The sequence below is a fragment of the Primulina tabacum genome, chromosome 10 (assembly GCF_025594145.1).
Source record: "Primulina tabacum isolate GXHZ01 chromosome 10, ASM2559414v2, whole genome shotgun sequence".
Classification (NCBI taxonomy): domain Eukaryota; kingdom Viridiplantae; phylum Streptophyta; class Magnoliopsida; order Lamiales; family Gesneriaceae; genus Primulina; species Primulina tabacum.
In genome coordinates, this window is record NC_134559.1 from 15,992,009 (window position 1) to 16,008,645 (window position 16,637).

Here is a 16,637-nt window from a genome sequence, read left to right on the forward strand (position 1 = left end):
GGCATATAAGAATAAACATCCCACTCAATGTCGGGTGAGATCATATTAGCACTAATGCACCGGATCCCATCAGAACTCCGAAGATAAGTGTGCTTGGGCGAGAGCAGTACTGGAATGGGTGACCCCCTGGAAAGTCCTCGTTTGCACCCCTTTTCGTGTTTTTCTATTTTTGATTACTTGTTGACAGACGATTTTCGGCTCAAATCATCTGAATCTCGATCAGGGCCAGAGAAGACATGTGAAATAAACGTAGCTCGGGCACTGCCGGATTTGAACAAAATTGTAGGCTAATTTGATTGTAAACGGGCAAACGAACGAGACTCATTACTCTGCAATGAGCTGGCGAGATTTTAGCAGAATTTCTTCTCTAAGACCCTCTAATTAGCGATTTACATAATAATAGCTTTACATTTGCTATTTTCTACTTCTTATTTTTTTCTATTTTCTGGGAACATTTAGCGATTTTTGTTGTCGTGAGCCAGTGCTGTGCGGAAGGGTATGACGCAGATTATTCCGGAGACGGTTAACTCATTAAAAACAATTATTTCGTCTGTTTTATCCATAATTTACGTAAACGGTCGCGACACGAGGACTTCCCAGGGAGGTCACCCATCCTAGATCCGCCATCGCGCCATAACGATTAACAACATGGTTCTGATTGGGTGAGAGCAGTGCCGCGTGTTGTCCATCGCCGCCCGCTCCACACGTACTCGAGGGAAATAAGAATAAACATCCCACTCAATGTTGGGTGCGATCATACCTGCACTAATGCACCGGATCCCATCAGAACTCCGTAGTTAAGTGTGCTTGGGCGAGACCAGTACTAGGTTGGGTGACCCCCTGGGAAGTCCTCGTGTTGCACCCATTTTCGTGTTTTTCTATTTTTGATTACTTGTTGACAGACGATTTTCGGCTCAAATCATCTGAATCTCGATCAGGACCAGATAAGACGTGAAATCAACGTAGCTCGGGCACTGGCGGATTTGGACAAAATTGTAGGCTAATTTGATTGTAAACGGGCAAACGAACGAGACTCATTAATCCGCAATGAGCTGGCGAAATTTTAGCCGAATTATTTCTCTAAGACCCTCTAATTTGTGATTTTCCGCTTCTGTTAAGCATCCGTTTCCTCGAGAAATCCGCTCAGTAAGTCTGAAATTCGATTTCAGTTTCATTTTATCGTATCCCAGGCATAATAATAGCTTTATATTCGCTATTTTCTTATTCTTATTTTTTTCTATTTTCTGGGAACATTTAGCTATTTTTGTTGTCGTGAGCCGGTTCTGTGCGAAGGGTATGACGCAGATTACTCCGGAGACGGTTAACTCATTAAAAACAATTATTTCTACTGTTTTAGCCATAATTTACGTAAACGGTCGCGACACGAGGACTTTCCAGGGAGGTCACCCATCCTAGCTCTGCCATCGCGCCAGAACGCTTAATTTCATTGTTCTGATTGGGCGAGAGCAGTGCCGCGTGTTGTCCATCGCCGCCCGCTCCACACGTAGTCGAGGGATATAAGAATAAACATCCCACTCAATGTCGGTTGCGATCATACAAGCTCTAATACATCAGATCCCATAAGAACTCCGAATTTAAGCGTGCTTGGGCGAGAGCAGTACTTGGATGGGTGGCCCCCTGGGAAGTCCTCGTGTGGCACCCCTTTTCGTGTTTTTCTATTTTTGATTACTTGTTGATAGACGATTTTCAGCTCAACTCATTTGACTCTCGATTAGGACCGGATAAGACATGTAAAATCAACGTAGCTTGGGCACTGCCGGATTCTGACAAAATTGTAGGCTGATTTGATTGTAAACGGGCAAACGAACGAGACTCATTTCTCCGCAATGAGCTGGCGAGATTTTAGCCGAATTCCTTCTCTAAGACCCTCTAATTTGCCATTTTTCGCTTCTGTTAAGCTTCCGTTTCCTCGAGAAATCCGCTTAGGAAGTCCGAAATTCGATTCCGGTTCTATTTTATCGTATCCCATGCATAATAATAGCTTTACATTCGCTATTTTCTTCTTATTTTTTTCTATTTTCTGGGAACATTTAGCGATTTTTGTTGTCGTGAGCTAGTGCTGTGTGGAAGGGTAGCTCGGGTACTGCCGGATTTGGACAAAATTGTAGCCAAATTTGATTGTAAACGGGAAAACGAACGAGTCTCATTAATCCGCAATGAGCTGGCGAGATTTTATCCGAATTCCTTCTCTAAGACCCTCTAATTTGCGAATTTCCGCTTCTGGTAAGCATCCATTGCCTCGAGAAATCCGCTTAGGAAGTCCGAAATTCAATTCCGGTTCCATTTTATCGTATCTCAGGCATAATAATAGCTTTACATTCGCTATTTTTTATTCTTATTTTTTTTCTATTTTTTGGGAACATTTAGCAATTTTTGTTGTCCTGAGCCGGTTCTGTAAAGAAGGGTATGACGCAGATTACTCTGGAGATGGTTAACTCATTAAAAAAATTATTTCGACTGTTTTATCCATAATTTACGTAAACGAGGAATTCCCAGGGAGGTCACCCATCCTAGATCCGACATCGCGCCATAACGATTAACTTCATGGTTTTGATTGGGCGAGAGCAGTGCCGCGTGTTGTCCATCGCCGCCCGCTCCACACGTACTCGAGGGATATAAGAATAAACATCCCACTCAATGTCGGGTGCGATCTTACGAGCACTAATGCACCGGATCCCATCAGAACTACAGAGTTAAGCGTACTTGGGCGAGAGCAGTACTAGGATGGGTGACCCCTTGGGAAGTCCTCGTGTTGCACCCCTTTTCGTGTTTTTCTATTTTTGATTACTTGTTGAGAGACGATTTTCAGCTTAAATCATCTAAATCTCGATCGGGTCCAAATAAGACATGGGAAATCAACGTAACTCGGGCACTGCTGGATTTGGACAAACTTATAGCCTAATTTGATTGTAAACGGTCTTAGCCGAATTCTTTCTCTAAGACCCTCGAATTTGCGATTTTCCGCTCCTGTTAAGCTTCCGTTTCCTCGATAAATCCGCTTAGGGAGTCCGAAATTCGATTCTGGTTCCATTTTATTGTATCCCAGGCATAATAATAGCTTTACATTCGCTATTTTCTTCTTCTTATTTTTTTTCTATTTTCTGGGAACATTTAGCGATTTTTGTTGTCGTGAACCGGTGCTGATAGGATCGATTAGGGGGGATAATCATTGAGCTACAATAGCTCGGTTCTTGAAATATTGAACACCGATGAATTAAATCGAGTTTGGTTAAAAACCAAGAGGAAGATACTCGAAATAATCCTTCGTAGAAACCGATTAAATATTTTGTAAACCATTTAAAATATATGCAAGTTGAATGAGTAAAAATATTCAGTTGAAGTATTTTATCAAACATTTGGTATACAATATTTTGATATTTGAAGAACACATAAAATGCTTCAACAATGCATCTTTAAAAACAGTGAAAATGATAAGCAAATGCAATAAACAAATAGACACGAATTTGTTTATGGATATTCGGATATTTCGAACACTCCTACGTCATCCCTTTTTCCTCTTGGGAAGGATCCACTAGAAGACTTTGATTTATACAACTACTTGTACAAACCCATTCTGGAAGGGCAGCACCCAACTAGAACTCCTAGCACTCAAGATTGTAGGCAGCACCTCACAATCAGCATATTCTTTAATGTCTCATATGCAAAGACTACATACACAAGTTTATTGTCTTTGTGCAAGACTCACTCAACTAATCTTTGAAGTTCAACTCTCTTGTATTTGTGTGAGTGATTGTGTGTGAGGAATTTATCATTTACAGTGTACATCTCAAATGTATCCTCACACAAGGGCTTGTGCTCTCAACAAGCTGATTTTTTCATGCTAACTGCCCATGCTTTGAATCCCCTTCAAAAGCTGTTGTTTGATCTTCAATATGTTGTATTTATAGGCTCCAAAACTGATATATACGTTAGACACAAGAATATGACCGTTGGAAAGTTTCTGTACTGTTTCTGGAATTGCAACAGTAAAATTCGTCTTGCTGGACATTTTCCCGACTGGTCAACTCTGGTCAACTGGTCAACTCAACTGGTCAATCAGTTCAACTGGTTCATTTGGTCTGGTTCAGTTGGACTGGTTCAACTGGTCTTCAGCTGGTCTGGTACAGTTTCAGCTGGTTCAGTTCAGCTGGTCTGGTTCAACTGGTTTTCAGCTGGTCTGGTTCAGTTTCAGTTGGTCAGCATCTGGTTCAGTTCAGTTGGTTGGTCAGCTGGTCAGCAGTTGGTTCAGTTTCAGCTGGTGTGCTGAAATCAGCCTAGCTGATTTCAGTTTGTGCTGAACCAGTAACTTCATCCTCATTTATCAGCATCTTAAGCTTTGATTCAGACTTTGACTTCTGAAGATGATTTGTAGATCATCGTCTTATCTTTCCAACGCATACTGAATCGCTTCATTTCAATAACCGAGCTGAGAGATATGACCAAAATATCGCAGCTGCTCAAACTCAACTGATTGCTGTTTTCGTGTGATCATTTCGGTAATTGAGCGATCAGTTAGACCATCAAAACATCCGATTTTGCCAAACTGACGTGAAATACGATTTGTTTCGAATTGAGTTTTCTAATCAATCCAGTTTGCGGATTGTCATTTTGATAATCCAGTTGAGAGATATCATCAAAATACCAAAGCTCGCAAGAAATTCAGTTTGTGCAAAAATCAGTTTCAGCTTGTTTCTTGTGTTTGCAATTTCACACTTGAGGAAATATGTTAGAAACACAATAACAAGTTTTGTTAACATCAAAATCAAGATTGCGAACTTGAAAAGTTCCAACAGGTGCTGTGCGAAAGGGTATGACGCAGATTACTCCGGAGACTGTTAACTCATTAAAAACAATTATTTCAACTGTTTTAGCCATAATTTACGTAAACGGTCGCCACGAGGACTTCCAAGGGAGGTCACCCATCCTAGCTCTACCATCGTGCCAGAACGCATAACTTCATGGTTCTGATTGGACGAGAGCAGTCCCGCGTGTTGTCGATCGCCGCCCGCTCCACACGTACTCGAGGGATATAAGAATAAACATCCCACTTAATGTCGGGTGTGATCATACCAGCACTAATGCACCGGATCCCATCAGAACTCCGAAGTTAAGCGTGTTTGGGCGACAGCAGTACTAGGATGGGTGACCCCCTGGGAAGTCCTCGTGTTGGACCCCTTTTCGTGTTTTTCTATTTTTGATTATTTGTTGACAGACGATTTTCGGCTCAAATCATCTGAATCTCGATCGGGACCAGATAAGAAATGTAAAATCAACGTAGCTCGGGCGCTGCCGGATTTGGACAAAATTGTAGCCTAATTTGATTGTAAACGGGCAAACGAACGAGATTGATTAATCCGCAATGAGATGGCGAGATTTTAGCCGAATTCCTTCCCTAAGACCATCTAATTTGCGATTTTCCGCTTCTGTTAATCTTCCGTTTTTCCTCGAAAAATCCGCTTAGTAAGTCCGAAATTCGATTCCAGTTTCATTTTATTGTATCAAGGCATAATAATAGATTTACATTCGCTATTTTCTTATTCTTATTTTTTTTCACTTTTCTGGGAACATTTAGCGATTTTTGTTGTCGTGAGCCGGTTCTGTGCGGTAGGGTATGACGCAAATTACTCCGGACACGGTTAACTCATTAAAAACAATTATTTCGACTGTTTTAGCCATAATTTACGGAAACAGTCGCGACACGAGGACTTTCCAGGGATGTCACCCATCCTAGCTCTGCCATCGCGCCAGAACGCTTAACTTCATTGTTCTGATTGGGCGAGAGCAGTGCCGCGTGTTGTCCATCGCCGCACGCTCCACACGTACTTGAGGGATATAATAATAAACATCCCACTCAATGTCGGGTGCGATCATACCAGCACTAATGCACCGAATCCCATCAGAACTTCGAAGTTAAGCATGCTTGGGTGGGAGCAGTACTTGGATGAGTGACCCGCTGGAAAGTCTTCGTTTGCACCCCTTTTCGTGTTTTTCTATTTTTGATTACTTGTTGACTGACGATTTTCGGCTCAAATCATCTGACTCTCGATCAGGATAAGAGAAGAAATGTGAAATCAACGTAGCTCGGGCACTGCCGGATTTGGACAAAATTGTAGGCTAATTTGATTGTAAACGGGCAAACGAACGAGACTCATTCTCCGCAATGAGCTGGCGAGATTTTAGCCGAATTTTTTCTCTAAGACCCTCTAATTTGCGATTTTTCGCTTTTGTTAATCTTCCGTTTCCTCGAAAAATCAGCTTAGGAAGTATGAAATTCGTTTCCGGTTCCATTTTATCGTATCCCAGGCATAATAATAGCTTTTCATTCGCTATTTTTTTCATCTTATTTTTTTTAATTTTCTGTGAACATTTAGCGATTTTTGTTGTCGTGAGCCGGTGCTGTGCGGAAGGGTATGACGCATATTACTTCGGAGACGGTTAACTCATTAAAAACAATTATTTCGGCTGTTTAATCCCTAATTTACGTAAACGGTCGCGACACGAGTACTTCCCAGGGAGGTTACCCATCCTAGCTCTGCCATCGCGCTAGAACGCGTAACTTCATGGTTCTGATTGGGCGAGAGCAGTGCCGCGTGTTGTCCATCGTCGCCTTCTCCACACGTACACTTGGGATATAAGAATAAACATCCATTCAATGTCAGGTGCGATCATACCAACACTAATCCACCGGATCCCATCAGAACTCCGAAGCTAAGCGTGCTTGGGCGAGAGCAGTAATAGGATGGGTGACCCCCTGGGAAGTCCTCGTTTGCACCCTTTTTCGTGTTTTTCTATTTTTGATTACTTGTTGACAGACGATTTTCGGCTCAAATCATCTGAATCTCGATCAGGACCAGAGAAGACATGTGAAATCAACGTAGCTCGGGCACTGCCGGATTTGGACCAAATTGTAGGCTAATTTGATTGTAAACGGGCAAACGAATGAGACTCATTACTCCGCAATGAGCTGGCGGGTTTTAGCCGAATTCCTTCTCTAAGACCCTCTAATTTGCGATTTTCCGCTTCTGTTAAGCTTCCGTTTCCTCGATAAATCCGCTTAGGAAGTCCGAAATTCTATTCCGGTTCCATTTTATCGTATCCCAGGCATAATAATAGCTTTACATTCGCTATTTTCTTCATCTTATTTTTTTTAATTTCTTTGAACATTTAGCGATTTTTGTTGTCGTGAGCCGGTGCTGTGCAGAAGGGTATGACGCATATTACTCCGGAGACGGTTAACTCATTAAAAACAATTATTTGAACTATTTTAGCCATAATTTACATAAACGGTCGCAACACAAGGACTTCCCAGGGAGGTCACCCATCCTAGCTTTGCCATCGCGTCAGAACGCTTAACTTCATGGTTCTGATTGGGCGAGAGCAGTGCCGCGTGTTGTCCATCGCCGCCCGCTCCACACGTACTCGAGGGTAATAAGAATAAACATCCCACTAAATGTCGGGTGCGATCATACCAGCACTAATGCACCGGATCCCATCAGAACTTCGAAGTTAAGCGTGCTTGGGCTAGAGCACTACTAGGATGGGTGACCGACCCCCTGGGAAGTCCTTGTGTTGCACCCATTTTCGTGTTTTTATATTTTTAATAACTTGTTGAAAGACGATTTTCGACTCAAATCATCTGAATCTCGATCGAGATCGAATAAGACATGTGAAATCAACGTAATTCGGGCACTGTCGGATTTGGACAAAATTTTAGCCTAATTTGATTGTAAACGGGCAAACGAACGAGACTCATTAATACGCAATGAGCTGGCGAGATTTTAGCCGAATTCCTTCTCTAAGACCCTCTAATTTACGATTTTCCGCTTCTGTTAAGCTTCCGTTTCCTCGAAAAATCCGCTTAGTAAGTACGAAATTCGATTCTGGTTTCATTTTATCGTATCCCAGTCATAATAATAGCTTTACATTCGCTACTTTCTTCTTCTTATTTTTTTTTCAATTTTCTGGAAACATTTAGCGATTTTTGTTGTCATGAGCCGGTTCTGTGCGGAAGGGTATGACGCAGATTACTCCGGAGACGGTTAACTCATTAAAAACAATTATTTCAACTGTTTTATCCATATTTACATAAACGGTCGCGACACGAGGACTTCCAAGGAAGGTCAACCATCCTAGCTCGGCAATCGCGCCAGAACGCTTAACTTCATGGTTAGGATTGGACGAGTGCAGTGCCGCGTGTTGTCCATCGCCGCTTGCTCCACACGTACTCAAAGGATATAAGAATAAACATCCTACTCAATGTTGGGTTCGATCATACCAGCACTAATGCACCGTATCCCATCAAAACTCCGAAGTTAATCGTGCTTGGGCAAGAGCAGTACTAGGATGGGTGACTCCCTTGGAAGTTCTCGTGTTGCACCATTTTTCGTGTTTTTCTATTTTTGATTACTTGTTGACAGAAGACTTTCGGCTCAAATCATCTGAATCTCGATCAGGACCAGAGAAGACATGTCAAAATCAACGTAGCTCGGACACTGCTGGATTTGGACAAAATTGTAGGCTAATTTGAGTGTAAACGGGCAAACGAACGAGACTCATTACTCCGCAATGAGCTGGCGAGATTTTAGCCGAATTTCTTCTCTAAGACCCTCTAATTTGCGATTTTCCGCTTCTGTTAAGCTTTTGTTTCCTCGAGAAATCCGCTTAGGAAGTCCGAAATTCGATTCCAGTTTCAGTTTATTGTATCAAGGCATAATAATAGCTTTACATTCGCTATTTTCTTATTCTTATTTTTTTTCACTTTTCTGGGAACATTTAGCGATTTTTGTTGTCGTGAGCCGGTTCTGTGCGGTAGGGTATGACGCAGATTACTCCGGACACGGTTAACTCATTAAAAACAATTATTTCGACTGTTTTAGCCATAATTTACGGAAACAGTCGCGACACGAGGACTTTCCAGGGATGTCACCCATCCTAGCTCTGCCATCGCGCCAGAACGCTTAACTTCATTGTTCTGATTGGGCGAGAGCAGTGCCGCGTGTTGTCCATCGCCGCACGCTCCACACGTACTTGAGGGATATAATAATAAACATCCCACTCAATGTCGGGTGCGATCATACCAGCACTAATGCACCGAATCCCATCAGAACTTCGAAGTTAAGCATGCTTGGGTGGGAGCAGTACTTGGATGAGTGACCCGCTGGAAAGTCTTCGTTTGCACCCCTTTTCGTGTTTTTCTATTTTTGATTACTTGTTGACAGACGATTTTCGGCTCAAATCATCTGACTCTCGATCAGGATAAGAGAAGAAATGTGAAATCAACGTAGCTCGGGCACTGCCGGATTTGGACAAAATTGTAGGCTAATTTGATTGTAAACGGGCAAACGAACGAGACTCATTCTCCGCAATGAACTGGCGAGATTTTAGCCGAATTTTTTCTCTAAGACCCTCTAATTTGCGATTTTTCGCTTTTGTTAATCTTCCGTTTCCTCGAAAAATCAGCTTAGGAAGTATGAAATTCGATTCCGGTTCCATTTTATCGTATCCCAGGCATAATAATAGCTTTTCATTCGCTATTTTTTTCATCTTATTTTTTTTAATTTTCTGTGAACATTTAGCGATTTTTGTTGTCGTGAGCCGGTGCTGTGCGGAAGGGTATGACGCATATTACTCCGGAGACGGTTAACTCATTAAAAACAATTATTTCGGCTGTTTAATCCCTAATTTACGTAAACGGTCGCGACACGAGTACTTCCCAGGGAGGTTACCCATCCTAGCTCTGCCATCGTGCTAGAACGCGTAACTTCATGGTTCTGATTGGGCGAGAGCAGTGCCGCGTGTTGTCCATCGTCGCCTTCTCCACACGTACACTTGGGATATAAGAATAAACATCCATTCAATGTCAGGTGCGATCATACCAACACTAATCCACCGGATCCCATCAGAACTCCGAAGCTAAGCGTGCTTGGGCGAGAGCAGTAATAGGATGGGTGACCCCCTGGGAAGTCCTCGTTTGCACCCTTTTTCGTGTTTTTCTATTTTTGATTACTTGTTGACAGACGATTTTCGGCTCAAATCATCTGACTCTCGATCAGGACCAGAGAAGACATGTGAAATCAACGTAGCTCGGGCACTGCCGGATTTGGACCAAATTGTAGGCTAATTTGATTGTAAACGGGCAAACGAATGAGACTCATTACTCCGCAATGAGCTGGCGGGTTTTAGCCGAATTCCTTCTCTAAGACCCTCTAATTTGCGATTTTCCACTTCTGTTAAGCTTCCGTTTCCTCGATAAATCCGCTTAGGAAGTCCGAAATTCGATTCCGGTTCCATTTTATCGTATCCCAGGCATAATAATAGCATTACATTCGCTATTTTCTTCATCTTATTTTTTTAATTTCTTTGAACATTTAGCGATTTTTGTTGTCGTGAGCCGGTGCTGTGCAGAAGGGTATGACGCATATTACTTCGGAGACGGTTAACTCATTAAAAACAATTATTTGAACTATTTTAGCCATAATTTACATAAACGGTCGCAACACGAGGACTTCCCAGGGAGGTCACCCATCCTAGCTTTGCCATCGCGTCAGAACGCTTAACTTCATGGTTCTGATTGGGCGAGAGCAGTGCCGCGTGTTGTCCATCGCCGCCCGCTCCACACGTACTCGAGGGTAATAAGAATAAACATCCCACTAAATGTCGGGTGCGATCATACCAGCACTAATGCACCGGATCCCATCAGAACTTCGAAGTTAAGCGTGCTTGGGCTAGAGCACTACTAGGATGGGTGACCGACCCCCTGGGAAGTCCTTGTGTTGCACCCATTTTCGTGTTTTTATATTTTTAATAACTTGTTGAAAGACGATTTTCGACTCAAATCATCTGAATCTCGATCGAGACCAAATAAGACATGTGAAATCAACGTAATTCGGGCACTGTCGGATTTGGACAAAATTTTAGCCTAATTTGATTGTAAACGGGCAAACGAACGAGACTCATTAATACGCAATGAGCTGGCGAGATTTTAGCCGAATTCCTTCTCTAAGACCCTCTAATTTACGATTTTCCGCTTCTGTTAAGCTTCCGTTTCCTCGAAAAATCCGCTTAGTAAGTACGAAATTCGATTCTGGTTTCATTTTATCGTATCCCAGTCATAATAATAGCTTTACATTCGCTATTTTCTTATTCTTATTTTTTTTTCAATTTTCTGGAAACATTTAGCGATTTTTGTTGTCATGAGCCGGTTCTGTGCGGAAGGGTATGACGCAGATTACTCCGGAGACGGTTAACTCATTAAAAACAATTATTTAAACTGTTTTATCCATATTTACATAAACGGTCGCGACACGAGGACTTCCAAGGAAGGTCAACCATCCTAGCTCGGCAATCGCGCCAGAACGCTTAACTTCATGGTTAGGATTGGACGAGTGCAGTGCCGCGTGTTGTCCATCGCCGCTTGCTCCACACGTACTCAAAGGATATAAGAATAAACATCCTACTCAATGTTGGGTTCGATCATACCAGCACTAATGCACCGTATCCCATCAAAACTCCGAAGTTAATCGTGCTTGGGCAAGAGCAGTACTAGGATAAGTGACTCCCTTGGAAGTTCTCGTGTTGCACCATTTTTCGTGTTTTTCTATTTTTGATTACTTGTTGACAGAAGACATTCGGCTCAAATCATCTGAATCTCGATCAGGACCAGAGAAGACATGTCAAAATCAACGTAGCTCGGACACTGCTGGATTTGGACAAAATTGTAGGCTAATTTGAGTGTAAACGGGCAAACGAACGAGACTCATTACTCCGCAATGAGCTGGCGAGATTTTAGCCGAATTTCTTCTCTAAGACCCTCTAATTTGCGATTTTCCGCTTCTGTTAAGCTTTTGTTTCCTCGAGAAATCCGCTTAGGAAGTCCGAAATTCGATTCCGGTTCCATTTTATCGTATCCCAAGCATAATACTAGCCTTACATTTGCTATTTTCTTCTTCTTTTTTTTTCTATTTTCTGGGAACATTTAGCGATTTTTGTTATCGTGAGCCGGTTCTGTGCGGAAGGGTATGACGCAGATTACTCTGGAGACGGTTAACTCATTAAAAACAATTATTTCGACTGTTTTATCCATAATTTACGTAAACGGTCGCGACACGAGGTCTTCCCAGGGAGGTCACCCATCCTAGCTCTGCCATCGCGCCATAACGATTAACTTCATGGTTCTGATTGGGCGAGAGCAGTGCCAAGTTTTGTCCATCGCCCCCTGCTCCACACGTACTCGAGGGATATAAGAATAAACATCCCACTCATTGTCGGGTGCGATCATACCAGCACTAATGCACTGGATCCCATCAGAACTCTGAAGTTAAGCGTGCTTGGGCGAGAGCAGTACTAGGATGTGTGACCCCCTGGGAAGTTGTCGTGTTGCATCCCTTTTCGTGTTTTTATATTTTTGATTACTTGTTGACAGACGATTTTCGGCTCAAATCATCTGAATCTCGATCGGGACCAGATAAGACGTGAAATAAACGTAGCTCACGAACTGCAGGATTTGGACAAAATTGTAGCCTAATTTGATTGTAAACGGGCAAACGAACGAGACTCATTAATCCGCAATGAGCTGGAGAGATTTTAGCCAAATTCCTTCTCTAAGACCCTCTAATTTGCGATTTTTCGCTTCTATTAAGCTTCCGTTTCCTTGAGAAATCCGCTTAGAAAGTCCAAAATTCGATTTCGGTTCCATTTTATCTTATCCAGGCATAATAATAGCTTTACATTAGCTATTTTTTTCTTCTTATTTTTTTCTATTTTCTGGGAACATTTAGCTATTTTTGTTGTCGTGAGCCGGTGCTGTGCGAAAAGGTATGACGCAGATTACTCCGGAGACGTTTAACTCATTAAAAACAATTATTTCGACTGTTTTAACCATAATTAACGTAAACGGTTGCGACACGAGGACTTCCCAGGGAGGTCACCCATCCTAGCTCTGCCATCGCGCCAGAACGCTTAACTTCATGGTTCTGATTGGGCGAGAGCAGTGCCGCGGGTTGTCCATTCCCGCCCGCTCCACACGTACTCGAGGGATATAAGAATAAACATCAAACTCAATGTCGGGTGCGATCATACCTGCACTAACGCACCGGAACCCATCAGAACTCCGAAGTTAAGCGTGCTTGGGAGAGAGCAGTAATAGGATGGGTGAACCCCCTGGGAAGTCCTCGTGTTGCATTCCTTTTCGTGTTTTTATATTTTTTATTACTTGTAGAAAGACAATTTTCGGCTCAAATCATCTGAATCTCGATCGGGACCAGATAAGACGTGAAATCAACGTATCTCGGGCACTGCCGGATTTGGACAAAATTGTAGCCTAATTTGATTGTAAACTGGCAAACGAACGAGACTCATTAATCCGCAATGAGCGGGAGAGATTTTAGCCGAATTCCTTCTCTAAGACCCTCTAATTTGCGATTTTCCGCTTCTGTTAAGCTTCTGTTTCCTCGAGAAATCCGCTTAGGAAGTCCGAAATTCAGTTTCAGTTTCATTTTATCGTATCCCAGGCATAATAATAGCTTTACATTCGCTATTTTCTTATTCTTATTTTTTTCTATTTTCTGGAAACATTTAACGATTTTTGTTGTTGTAAGCCGGTTCTGTGCGGAATGGTATGACGCAGTTTACTCCGGAGACAGTTAACACATTAAAAACAATTATTTCGACTGTTTTAGTCATAATTAACGTAAACGGTCGCGACACGAGGACTTTCCTGGGAGGTCACCCATCCTAGCTCTTCCATCGCGTCAAAACGCTTAACTTCATTGTTCGGATTGGGCGAGAGCTGTGCCGCGTGTTGTCCATCGCCGCCCGCTCCACACGTACTAGAGGGATATAGGAAATAACATCCCACTCAAAGTCGGGTGCGATCATACCAGCAATAATACACCGGATCCCATCAGAACTCCGAAGTTAAGCCGTGCTTGGGCGAGAGCAGTACTTGGATGGGTCACTCCCTGGGAAGTCCTCGTGTTGCACCCCTTTTCGTGTTTTTCTATTTTTGATTGCTTGTTGACAGAAGATTTTCGACTCAAATCATCCAACTCTCGATCAGGACTAGAGAAGACATGTGAAATCAACGTAGCTCGGGCACTGCCGAATTTGGACAAAATTGTAGGCTAATTTGATTGCAAACGGGCAAACGAACGAGACACATTAATCCGCAATGAGCTGGCGAGATTTTAGCCGAATTCTGTCTCTAAGACCCTCTAATTTGCGATTTTCCGTTTCTGTTAAGCTTCCGTTTCCTCGAAAAATCCGATTAGTAAGGCCGAAATTCGATTCCGGTTCCTTTTTATCGTATCCCAGACATAATAATAGCTTTACATTCGCTATTTTCTTATTCTTATTATTTTCTATTTTCTGGGAACATTTAGCGATTTTTGTTGTCGTGAGCCGTTTCTGTGCGGAAGAGTATGACGCAGATTACTCCGGAAACGGTTAACTCATTAAAAACAATTATTTCAACTGTTTTAGCCATTATTTACGTAAACGGTCGCGACACGAGGACTTTCCAGGGAGGTCACCCATCCTAGCTCTGCCATCGCGCCAGAACGCTTAACTTCATTGTTCTAATTGGGCGAGAAAAGTGCCGCGTGTTGTCCATCGCCGCCCGCTCCACACATACTCGAGGGATATAAGAATAAACATCCCACTCAATTTCGGGTGCGATCATACCAGCACTTATACACCGGATCCCATAAGAACTCCGAAGTTAAGCGTGCTTGGGCGAGAGCAGTACTTTGATGGATGACCCCCTGGGAAGTACTCGTGTTGCATCCCTTTTTCGTGTTTTTCTATTTTTGATTACTTGTTGACAGACGATTTTCGGCACAAATCATCTGACTCTCGATAAGGACTAGAGAAGACATGTGAAATCAACGCAGCTCGGGCACTGCCGGATTTGGACAAAATTGTAGGCTAATTTGATTGTAAACGGGCAAACGAACGAGGCTCATTGAACGGGCAAACGAACGAGACTCATTACTCCGCAATGAGCTGGCGAGATTTTAGCCGAATTCCTTCTCTTAGACCCTCTAATTTGCGATTTTTCGCTTCTGTTAAGCTTCTGTTTCCTCGAGAAATCCACTTAGGAAGTCTGAAATTCAATTCCAGTTCCATTTTATCGTATCTCAGGCATAATAATAGCTTTACATTCCCTATTTACTTCTTCTTATTTTTTTCTATTTTCTGGGAACATTTAGCGATTTTTGTTCTCGTGAGTCGGTGCTATGCGGAAGGGTATGACGCAGATTACATCGAAGACGGTTAACTCATTAAAAACAATTATTTCGACTGTTTTATCCATAATAAACGTAAACGGTCGCGACACGAGGACTTCCCAGGGAGGTCACCCATCTTAGCTCTGCCATCGCGCCAGAACGCTTAACTTCATGGTTGTGATTTGACGAGAGCAGTGCCACGTGTTGTCCATCGCCGCCCGCTCCACACGTACTCGAGGGATATAAGAATAAACTACCAACTCAATGTCGGTTGCCATCATACTAGCACTAATGCACCGGTTACCCCCCTGGGAAGTCCTCGTGTTGCATCCTTTTTCGTGTTTTTTTATTTTTGATTACTTATTGACATACGATTTTCGGCTCAAATCATCTGAATCTCGATCTGTACCAGATAGGACGTGAAATCAACGTAGCTCGGGCGCTGCCGGATTTGGACAAAATTGTAGCCTAATTTGATTGTAAACGGGCAAACGAACAAAACTCATTAATCCGCAATGAGCTGGAGAGATTTTAGCCGAATTCCTTCTCTAAGACCCTCTAATTTGCAATTTTCCGCTTCTGTTAAGCTTTCGTTTCCTCGAGAAATCCGCTTAGGAAGTCGGAAATTCGATTCCGGTTCCATTTTATCGTATCCCAGGCATAATAATAGCTTTACATTCGCTATTTTCTTCTTCTTATTTTTTTTCTATTTACTAGGAACATTTAGCGATTTTTGTTGTCGTGAGCCGGTTCTGTGCGGAAGCGTATTACGGAGAATACTCCGGAGACGGTTAACTCATTAAAAACAATTATTTCGACTGTTTTATCCATAATTTACGTAAACGGTCGCGACACGAGGACTTCTCAGGGAGGTCACCCATCCTAGCTCCACCATCGCGCCAAAACGCATAACTTCATGGTTCTGATTGGGCGAGAGAAGTGGCGCGTGTTGTCCATCGCCGCCCGCTCCACACGTACTCTAGGATATGAGAATAAACATCCCACTAAATGTCGGGTGCGATCATACCAGCAATAATGCACCGGATTCCACCAGAACTCCGTAGTTAAGCGTGCTTGGGAGAGAGCAGTACTAGGATGGGTGACCCCCTAGGAAGTCCTCGTGTTGTACCCCTTTTCGTGTTTTTCTATTTTGGATTACTTGTTGACAGACGATTTTCGGCTCAAATCCTCTGAATCTCGACCGGGACCAGATTAGACGTGAAATCAACGTAGCTCGGGCACTGCCGTATTTGGACAAAATTGTAGCCTAATTTGATTGTAAACGGGCAAACGAACGAGACTCATTCTTCGCAATGAGCTGGCGAGATTTTTGCCGAATTCCTTCTCTAAAACCCTCTAATTTGCGATTTTCCGATTCTGTTAAGCTTCCGT

General features: G+C 42.8%; 12 non-coding genes and 6 pseudogenes across 12 annotated transcripts; all 18 read left to right on the forward strand.

Moving 5' to 3' along the window:
• The first annotated feature begins 32 nt into the window (after positions 1-32).
• LOC142511182 (5S ribosomal RNA) lies at positions 33-150 on the forward strand (annotated as a pseudogene).
• A 596-nt stretch (positions 151-746) lies between these two features.
• On the forward strand, positions 747-865 carry LOC142513830 (5S ribosomal RNA). Its single transcript, XR_012809756.1, has one exon. It is a non-coding gene; the product is annotated as a 5S ribosomal RNA (ribosomal RNA).
• Positions 866-1,544: 679 nt separating this feature from the next.
• On the forward strand, positions 1,545-1,663 carry LOC142511803 (5S ribosomal RNA; annotated as a pseudogene).
• Positions 1,664-2,663: 1,000 nt separating this feature from the next.
• On the forward strand, positions 2,664-2,782 carry LOC142509595 (5S ribosomal RNA). The gene has a single exon (XR_012807761.1). It is a non-coding gene; the product is annotated as a 5S ribosomal RNA (ribosomal RNA).
• Positions 2,783-5,077: 2,295 nt separating this feature from the next.
• Positions 5,078-5,196, forward strand: LOC142506462 (5S ribosomal RNA). Its single transcript, XR_012804754.1, has one exon. It is a non-coding gene; the product is annotated as a 5S ribosomal RNA (ribosomal RNA).
• Positions 5,197-5,880: 684 nt separating this feature from the next.
• Positions 5,881-5,998, forward strand: LOC142511748 (5S ribosomal RNA; annotated as a pseudogene).
• A 680-nt stretch (positions 5,999-6,678) lies between these two features.
• LOC142509637 (5S ribosomal RNA) lies at positions 6,679-6,796 on the forward strand. Its single transcript, XR_012807802.1, has one exon. It is a non-coding gene; the product is annotated as a 5S ribosomal RNA (ribosomal RNA).
• A 680-nt stretch (positions 6,797-7,476) lies between these two features.
• Positions 7,477-7,599, forward strand: LOC142508621 (5S ribosomal RNA). The gene has a single exon (XR_012806828.1). It is a non-coding gene; the product is annotated as a 5S ribosomal RNA (ribosomal RNA).
• Positions 7,600-8,282: 683 nt separating this feature from the next.
• On the forward strand, positions 8,283-8,401 carry LOC142511965 (5S ribosomal RNA; annotated as a pseudogene).
• Positions 8,402-9,084: 683 nt separating this feature from the next.
• On the forward strand, positions 9,085-9,202 carry LOC142511749 (5S ribosomal RNA; annotated as a pseudogene).
• Positions 9,203-9,882: 680 nt separating this feature from the next.
• LOC142509638 (5S ribosomal RNA) lies at positions 9,883-10,000 on the forward strand. The gene has a single exon (XR_012807803.1). It is a non-coding gene; the product is annotated as a 5S ribosomal RNA (ribosomal RNA).
• A 679-nt stretch (positions 10,001-10,679) lies between these two features.
• Positions 10,680-10,802, forward strand: LOC142508622 (5S ribosomal RNA). Its single transcript, XR_012806829.1, has one exon. It is a non-coding gene; the product is annotated as a 5S ribosomal RNA (ribosomal RNA).
• Positions 10,803-11,485: 683 nt separating this feature from the next.
• LOC142512350 (5S ribosomal RNA) lies at positions 11,486-11,604 on the forward strand (annotated as a pseudogene).
• Positions 11,605-12,286: 682 nt separating this feature from the next.
• On the forward strand, positions 12,287-12,405 carry LOC142517139 (5S ribosomal RNA). Its single transcript, XR_012812897.1, has one exon. It is a non-coding gene; the product is annotated as a 5S ribosomal RNA (ribosomal RNA).
• A 679-nt stretch (positions 12,406-13,084) lies between these two features.
• Positions 13,085-13,204, forward strand: LOC142509600 (5S ribosomal RNA). Its single transcript, XR_012807766.1, has one exon. It is a non-coding gene; the product is annotated as a 5S ribosomal RNA (ribosomal RNA).
• A 680-nt stretch (positions 13,205-13,884) lies between these two features.
• LOC142517412 (5S ribosomal RNA) lies at positions 13,885-14,004 on the forward strand. The gene has a single exon (XR_012813160.1). It is a non-coding gene; the product is annotated as a 5S ribosomal RNA (ribosomal RNA).
• Positions 14,005-14,686: 682 nt separating this feature from the next.
• On the forward strand, positions 14,687-14,805 carry LOC142514592 (5S ribosomal RNA). The gene has a single exon (XR_012810480.1). It is a non-coding gene; the product is annotated as a 5S ribosomal RNA (ribosomal RNA).
• A 1,453-nt stretch (positions 14,806-16,258) lies between these two features.
• On the forward strand, positions 16,259-16,377 carry LOC142509434 (5S ribosomal RNA). The gene has a single exon (XR_012807608.1). It is a non-coding gene; the product is annotated as a 5S ribosomal RNA (ribosomal RNA).
• The last annotated feature ends 260 nt before the right edge of the window (positions 16,378-16,637 follow it).